The sequence below is a fragment of the Bubalus kerabau genome, chromosome 7, assembly GCF_029407905.1.
Source record: "Bubalus kerabau isolate K-KA32 ecotype Philippines breed swamp buffalo chromosome 7, PCC_UOA_SB_1v2, whole genome shotgun sequence".
In the NCBI taxonomy this organism is placed as follows: Eukaryota; Metazoa; Chordata; class Mammalia; order Artiodactyla; family Bovidae; genus Bubalus; species Bubalus kerabau.
In genome coordinates this window covers 18325661-18332969 of record NC_073630.1, presented here as the reverse complement: position 1 = coordinate 18332969, position 7309 = coordinate 18325661, and the positions used below count along the sequence as shown (strand labels likewise).

General features: G+C 35.2%; 1 long non-coding RNA gene across 1 annotated transcript in view; it reads left to right on the top strand.

The window, feature by feature from the left end:
- Positions 1-651: 651 nt before the first annotated feature.
- LOC129657156 (uncharacterized) overlaps positions 652-7309 on the top strand; it is a 29209-nt gene continuing 22551 nt past the window's right edge. Inside the window, exons 1-2 of the long non-coding RNA XR_008716566.1 lie at positions 652-803; positions 1303-1413. This is a non-coding gene — a long non-coding RNA (uncharacterized LOC129657156). The remainder of the gene's footprint in view (positions 804-1302; positions 1414-7309) is intronic.

Genomic DNA, 7309 nt, shown 5'->3' with positions numbered 1-7309 from the left:
CAAAGAGATTCATCATGGAAAAAAGCATTTTATTTCAGTGAAACAGTTAGAGGCCATTATCCTGCTTTATTTGAGAGTCAAGGGCATCAAAATGTGGCAGCCATATTTCTGAAGCCCTGGCTTCTGGAAATATAAAGAGTTCAACGTTTGATCAGCCTTTTAGGGGGCATGCTGGTTATCCAGGACGTGGACTCCTAACCTGTGATTCTGTGTTTGCTTAGTTAATGCAGAACGTTTGCACCCCTAGTTCAATCATGCTTCCACTTACGTCTGTTGTGCAGGAGAGTTTCAGCAAGTGGAGCTACAATCTCAGGCATATTGAAGTTACAGCTGCATATTCAGAAAGACTGGCCTCTCTACAAGGGAGTATAAGCCTTTGTGGAAGACATTGTCTCTCTTGGCTTCAAAGCACCTACAGCCAGTCAGCAGGGAAGTGTGAGGATGTCAGGTAAACATAATCAAGCCATTTGTGGAAAATGTGAGAGGAGAAAGAGGAAGGGTAATGAAGCATAGAGAGAGCCAGGTTGTTTCCCAGTCCATTTATCTAGATTGTCTTTCTCTAATTGGTTTTCTCCCTAGAGGTTAAAAAAACAGAGAGGGTGCAGGAGGGAGAGAAAGAGAGAATTTCAATATTATAAGTCTATGCTTTATTACTGCTGCTTTCAATTTTTTTTTACAAAGAAACGTGTAAGGCATTGTTGAGGAACCCAGTAGCAAATCCATAGTTACAGAGTTGTCAGCAGTTCCATTATAGACCTTGTTCCTGAAGATTTCTGTTACAAAAGTGAAATACTTGCTTTCAGGTAAAATTGGCATAAGTATTCTCAAGCCAGGAGCATTTTGCTTTGCTCATTATTTTTAAAAAATCCTCAACAAGTGATTATTTGTAAGTTTTTTTTCCTCTAAAGACTTTTACTTACCTCTTACGTGAATGTGTGAAAACTCTCAAATTCAAGGTCCAATTTATTAACCATCTAGAATATAATTACAAAAGGTGGTAATCTCCTAAACTCCAAGTTTCCTTTCTTTCTATCATAATGAATCTAGTTGAATGTCAATCATGGATGAAAATGGGAAATAGGGATGATCTGGATAAATACAGTTCCCAATAAATTCCTAAATTTCATGAAAACAAGTAGTCTGCTTCTTTCCTTTCCAGCAGCTTGCACTATGAATCAGTCATACCAACAAATACACTGAACTTATTATTGACCAGGAGACTTTTGTAGAAACTAATGTCTGTGGCCAGGGATTTTTATTTTGGCTGGCCCCAAATTAATTCTTTTCTCTAACAATTTGCAGGTTATTACACTCAGTAGTTACACCTGATACACCTGTAAAGTCTTCTGATTTCCATGAGATGTTGTCTTCAGTCAGCTCTTGTATAGAAGTGCAGGAGCATTCTCCAGCACCGTGAGTTTAATTTTCTCTTTCCCTTTCAGAACCAATCTTAAGGTTTTTTGTCTTTTTGTTGGTCTGATATTCACATCATCTGAATCAGAGCTATAGTCTAAAGAACTGTCATCTTCTGAGACACTAGTATATATGTTGTTCTAACAATCAGAGAAAATAACTGCATAAGATTTACTGAAAAATTCTTCATTCCAAATTTCGTGGTGCATGATTTTTGAAAATTTTATGTTTATAATATACACAAGGTTGGAACAAAAACCTTATAGAGCAAAATGTGAATAATAACAACAATCATAAGTTTAATAATGAACTCTTGTTCAGTTTTAAGCTCTATCTTTTCATGGTGATGTTAATTGTATTACTCTCTAAAAACCTATTGAGAACATCTCCAGTCAATAATGTTTGGGTAACAAAAGACATATTAATATGTCTTAAGTCAATAATAACTAAAAATAATACTATCTCTATCAACTTTCAGGAATTTACATGATCGTGGAGGAAAATAGTCATTATAAGCAGTAAAAAAGTATATTTCAACAGTGATCTAAAATGAGGTCCAAGGTTCCCGGATAGACTTTGAGGAAACCCATGAATCTCTAACATTAACTCAACAGATTTTGTGCATGTGCCTGCATGTGTATGAATATACCTGTGTAAGAACATACATATGTACTCCTTTTCTTCTGACAAAATCAGATTGAGTCAATGATCTAGAAATTCCATTAGTTTTTAGGCAATATGTAACTATCTTGTATAATAATATGTAACTATACATATTAATGTGTGCCTAGAAGTACATTAGTACTTCTTACTAGTTCAACTAGAAGTACCTAATACTTTTACTAAAACCTAATATAATCTGAAATATTCTTTTAAATATATAATTTTAGCTATGTATTCATCACTTTATGCAAGAAAGAAAATGGTGAGGATAGGAACTTGTAACAATATATAGGACAAAGCACCACTGAATATGAACCTTGAATAAAAACATTTATAAAAATTGCAAAATGAATAGGAAAAATTGTGTAATAGGAAAAAAGAGATTTACTGTCTGATCCCAATGATATGACCTTGGGTTACATACAGATTTTCTAGGCCTCATTGTCTTCATGTGTAAAATGAGGCTGCTTATGGCTCTAGCCATATATTGACTTTTGATCAATGAGCATCAGTACTCATTTTTTTTCCTATCCCATTATATGTTGAGAGAATTTCACTGAAAAGGCCAATTTAATCAAATTTGTTTTGAAATGTTTAGGTAAATTTTCAATCATTTTGGTTGTAAAGTCTGATGAAGTTTTGGATTTGGATCTTATTTGCTTTTCTTAGAATTATATATATATATATATATGTGTGTATATATTTTTTTATTTGACTGCTCTGCAACTTAGTTGCAGCATGCAGGATCTAGTTCCCTAACTAGGGAACCAACCCTGGCTCTCTGTGTTGAGAGCAAGAGTCTTAACCACTGGACAGCCAGGGAAGTCCCTGCCTAATTTTGTTTTTTTTTTCTTTCTTTCTTCCTCCAAGACAACAAAATAGCAGAAATAAGGAACTTTTCTTTTCTTTTTTTTCTCTTTTTTCCTCTACAAAGATTAGTGGTGATCTATTACTGATTGTGAATATCAGAGAAAGTCAGAGATAACATGTGCTAAGGCCAACAGATCTATCTGTTAGTCTTCAAAAGGTTATGAGACATCTCAGAGGTGGCAGAATACATCAGAAAGTCACTAGAATGCTATTGAATGACATTAGAATGAAAAAAAAGTGCATGACTGGACATAAACATTAAATCTGTCTGATACGATCTTGGACAAGTTACTTCACTACTCTATTGCTATTTATGCACCTATGAAATAAGGATATAAAGTTATGAGGAAAAACATTATAATTATGGAATAATTATAAAATTATTTAACTATTATATTATTTGTCATTTTTGTTCTCATACCCTTAAAGTGATAGTGAAAGTCACTTAGTTGTGTCTGACTCTTTGCAATCCCATGGACTATACACTCCATGGAATTCTCCAGGCCAGAATACTGGAGTGGGTAGCCTTTCCCTTCTCCAGGGGATCTTCCCAACCCAGGGATCAAACCCAGGTCTCCCACACTGCAGGCAGATTCTTTACCAGCTGAGCCACCAGGGAAGCCCTTAACCCTCATTCTAAAAGTTGTATGATTATTTCTGAAAAAAAAAATCAATTCATAGATGATTATTGGTAACACTGAAAGGTGTGGAAAGCATAGCCTTTGTAAATACATACTGGAAGACAAAAAAAATTGCTCTGTTAGGAGCACCTTTGATTTAAGGGTAATCTGAATATCCCTCTCCCCTAAATTTTGGTAGGCTGCTTCAACTGGATATTAGTTAAGGTATACTTGCTTATTAAGTCACACTCAGATGTTTTTTATGAATGTTACAAGACACGTAATAATATGATTAATATATTCTTTTTCTCTGAGCAAACATAATCTTTCCATTGACTTAAAATGCTCTTTATATTCTGTACTCTGAAATTTCAGTAATCCTTATTTCATAATTTTATTTCTCACTAGATCTGAATTTTAAGGAATTTTTCAACACAAGACTATGAAATCCATAATCTTAGCATTAGGAGTTATTTTAACTTCACTCTCAACACTCTGTTCAGCACTGTTCTAAACCTCTCAAAGTAAGAACCACAAAAATTGCATTAAAATTTCATCTAATGGTGATTTTGCTTCTCAAGGAGTTTAGATGTTTAAGATTGCTTGTGATGTTATATTCATTTAGTGCACTAGATCACTTGGCAGAAAATGCATATAAAGTTCTAGGGTTTTCATGGAGAATGGGCCTTAATATATTCATCATCAGTCTACTATTTTGTTAAGAAATTCTGCATCATAACTTTTTTTCTGTTTGTTTTTTTTTTATGCTCAGTGCTTTAATACCTTTTAATACATTCTGTGTTTGCATAAAAACAATTTCATGCACTTCTTTAACATATTATTTTAAATTCAAAAGAAATTATGTATCATTGTTTTCAAATTACATATTTCCCCTTGGATATTCTGATACAGCACCTCTCCACCCCGTCTCCTCTCCTTTCCCAGAGCAATATTTTCTTTTTTTATTTTATTTTATTTTTAAATTTTACATAATTGTATTAGTTTTGCCAAATATCGAAATGAATCCGCCACAGGTATACATGTGTTCCCCATCCTGAACCCTCCTCCCTCCTCCCTCCCCATACCATCCCTCTGGGTCGTCCCAGTGCACCAGCCCCAAGCATCCAGTATCGTGCATCAAACCTGGACTGGCAACTCATTTCATACATGATATTTTACATGTTTCAATGCCATTCTCCCAAATCTTCCCACCCTCTCCCTCTCCCACAGAGTCCATAAGACTGTTCTATACATCAGTGTCTCTTTTGCTGTCTCGTACACAGGGTTATTGTTACCATCTTTCTAAATTCCATATATATGCGTTAGTATACTGTATTGGTGTTATTCTTTCTGGCTTACTTCACTCTGTATAATAGGTTCCAGTTTCATCCACCTCATTAGAACTGATTCAAATGTATTCTTTTTAATGTCTGAATAATACTTCATTGTGTATATGTACCACTGCTTTCTTATCCATTCATCTGCTGATGGACATCTAGGTTGCTTCCATGTCCTGGCTATTATAAACAGTGCTGCGATGAACATTGGGGTACACGTGTCTCTTTCCCTTCTGGTTTCCTCAGTGTGTATGCCCAGCAGTGGGATTGCTGGATCCTAAGGCAGTTCTATTTCCAGTTTTTTAAGGAATCTCCACACTGTTCTCCATAGTGGCTGTACTAGTTTGCATTCCCACCAACAGTGTAAGAGGGTTCCCTTTTCTCCACACCCTCTCCAGCATTTATTGCTTGTAGACTTTGGATCTCAGCCATTCTGACTGGTGTGAAATGGTACCTCATAGTGGTTTTGATTTGCATTTCTCTGACAATGAGTGATGTTGAGCATCTTTTCATGTGTTTGTTAGCCATCTGGATGTCTTCTTTGGAGAAATGTCTATTTAGTTCTTTGGCCCATTTTTTGATTGTGTCATTTATTTTTCTGGAGTTGAGCTGTAGGAGTTGCTTGTATATTCTCGAGATTAGTTGTTTGTCAGTTGCTTCATTTGCTATTATCTTCTCCCATTCTGAAGGCTGTCTTTTCACCTTGCTAATAGTTTCCTTTGATGTGCAGAAGTTTAATTAGAAGTTTAATTAAACCTAAGTTTAATTAGGTCCCATTTGTTTATTTTTGCTTTTATTTCCAATATTCTGGGAGGTGGGTCATAGAGGATCCTGCTGTGATGTATGTCAGAGAGTGTTTTGCCTATGTTCTCCTCTAGGAGTTTTATAGTTTCTGGTCTTACGTTTAGATCTTTAATCCATTTTGAGTTTATTTTTGTGTATGGTGTTCAAAGAAAACTTGACTCTCCTACAATAATGTTTTTTTACCTCATTTTTGTCTCCTTTATGAATTTTCTGTTCATCTCTTAAACTCTTTTTCTAAAGGACATGTATAAAGGTAATAATATATATTTAATAATATATAAAATATATTTAATATTATAATAAAATATGTAAATATATTTATATATTTTATATATGTATATATACACATTTTATATACTTAATAAAATTAGTAATTGCATTTATATATTGCATTTATATATCTGTATATTATACACATTTTATATATTTAATAAACTATGTAAATATATATATATATGTTTACAAATTGGTCTGTGTATAATATCTGTTGCTATGTAACAAATTGACTCAAATACTAGCAGCCTGAAGCAACCAATTAACTCTGGCACATGGTTTCTGAGGGTCAGGATTCTGGCAGCAGCTTAGTGATATAGTTCTAGTTCACATTTTCCCATGAGGTCACAATCAGGCTGTGAGCCCATGCTGCTTTTCCTAACGGCTTGACCTCATCTCAGCTCATTCACCTGGCTATTGAGAGGAGGCCTTAGCTTCTTACCTCTTGGATGCTTCATACCATGAACTGCATGACTGGCTTTCACAGACACACTGACACAAGAGAGAGACCAGGATGGAAGACACAGTGCCATCATACTCTAATCTAGGAAGATGCATACCATTACTTCTACTGAATTGTATTGGTCATATAGACAAATTATGTGCAAGTGATATACATAAAGATATATGTAGGCGGAGAATGATTCAAGGTAATCTTGAAAACTGGTTAATGTAGCCAGCATGAAAAGTAAGTAGTCAGATAATAACTGGGATTTTATTCACATTTCCTAAAATATTCACAAAATTATACAGCTGTTGTTGCTGCTGTTGTTGTTCAGTCCCTCACTTGTGTCCAACTCTTTGTGACCCCCATGGACTGCAGCACACCAGGCTTCCTTGTCCTTCACTTTTCTGGAGTTTGCTCAAACTCACTTTCATTGAGTTGGTGAGGCCATCCAACCATCTCATCCTCTGCTGGCCCCTTCTCCTCCTGCCTTCTGTCTTTCCCAACAACAAAGTGTTTTCCAGTGTTCAGTTTTATGCATCAGGTGGCCAAAGTATTGGAGCTTCAGCTTCAGCATCAGTACTTCCAATGAATATTCAAGATTGATATCCTTTCGGATTGCCTGGTTTGATATCCTTGCTGTCCAAGGGACTCTTAAGAGTCTTCTACAGCACCACAATTTGAAAACATCGATTCTTTGGTGCTCAGCCTTTTCTATGGCCCAACTCCAACTCACACATCCATAAATAACTACTGGAAAAAAACCATACCTTTGGCTATACAGATGTTTGTCAGCAAAGTGATGTCTCTCCTTTTTAATATACTCTCTAGGCTTGTCATAGCTTTCCTTCCAAGAAGAAAGCTTGGAAGTTTTAAATTCATGG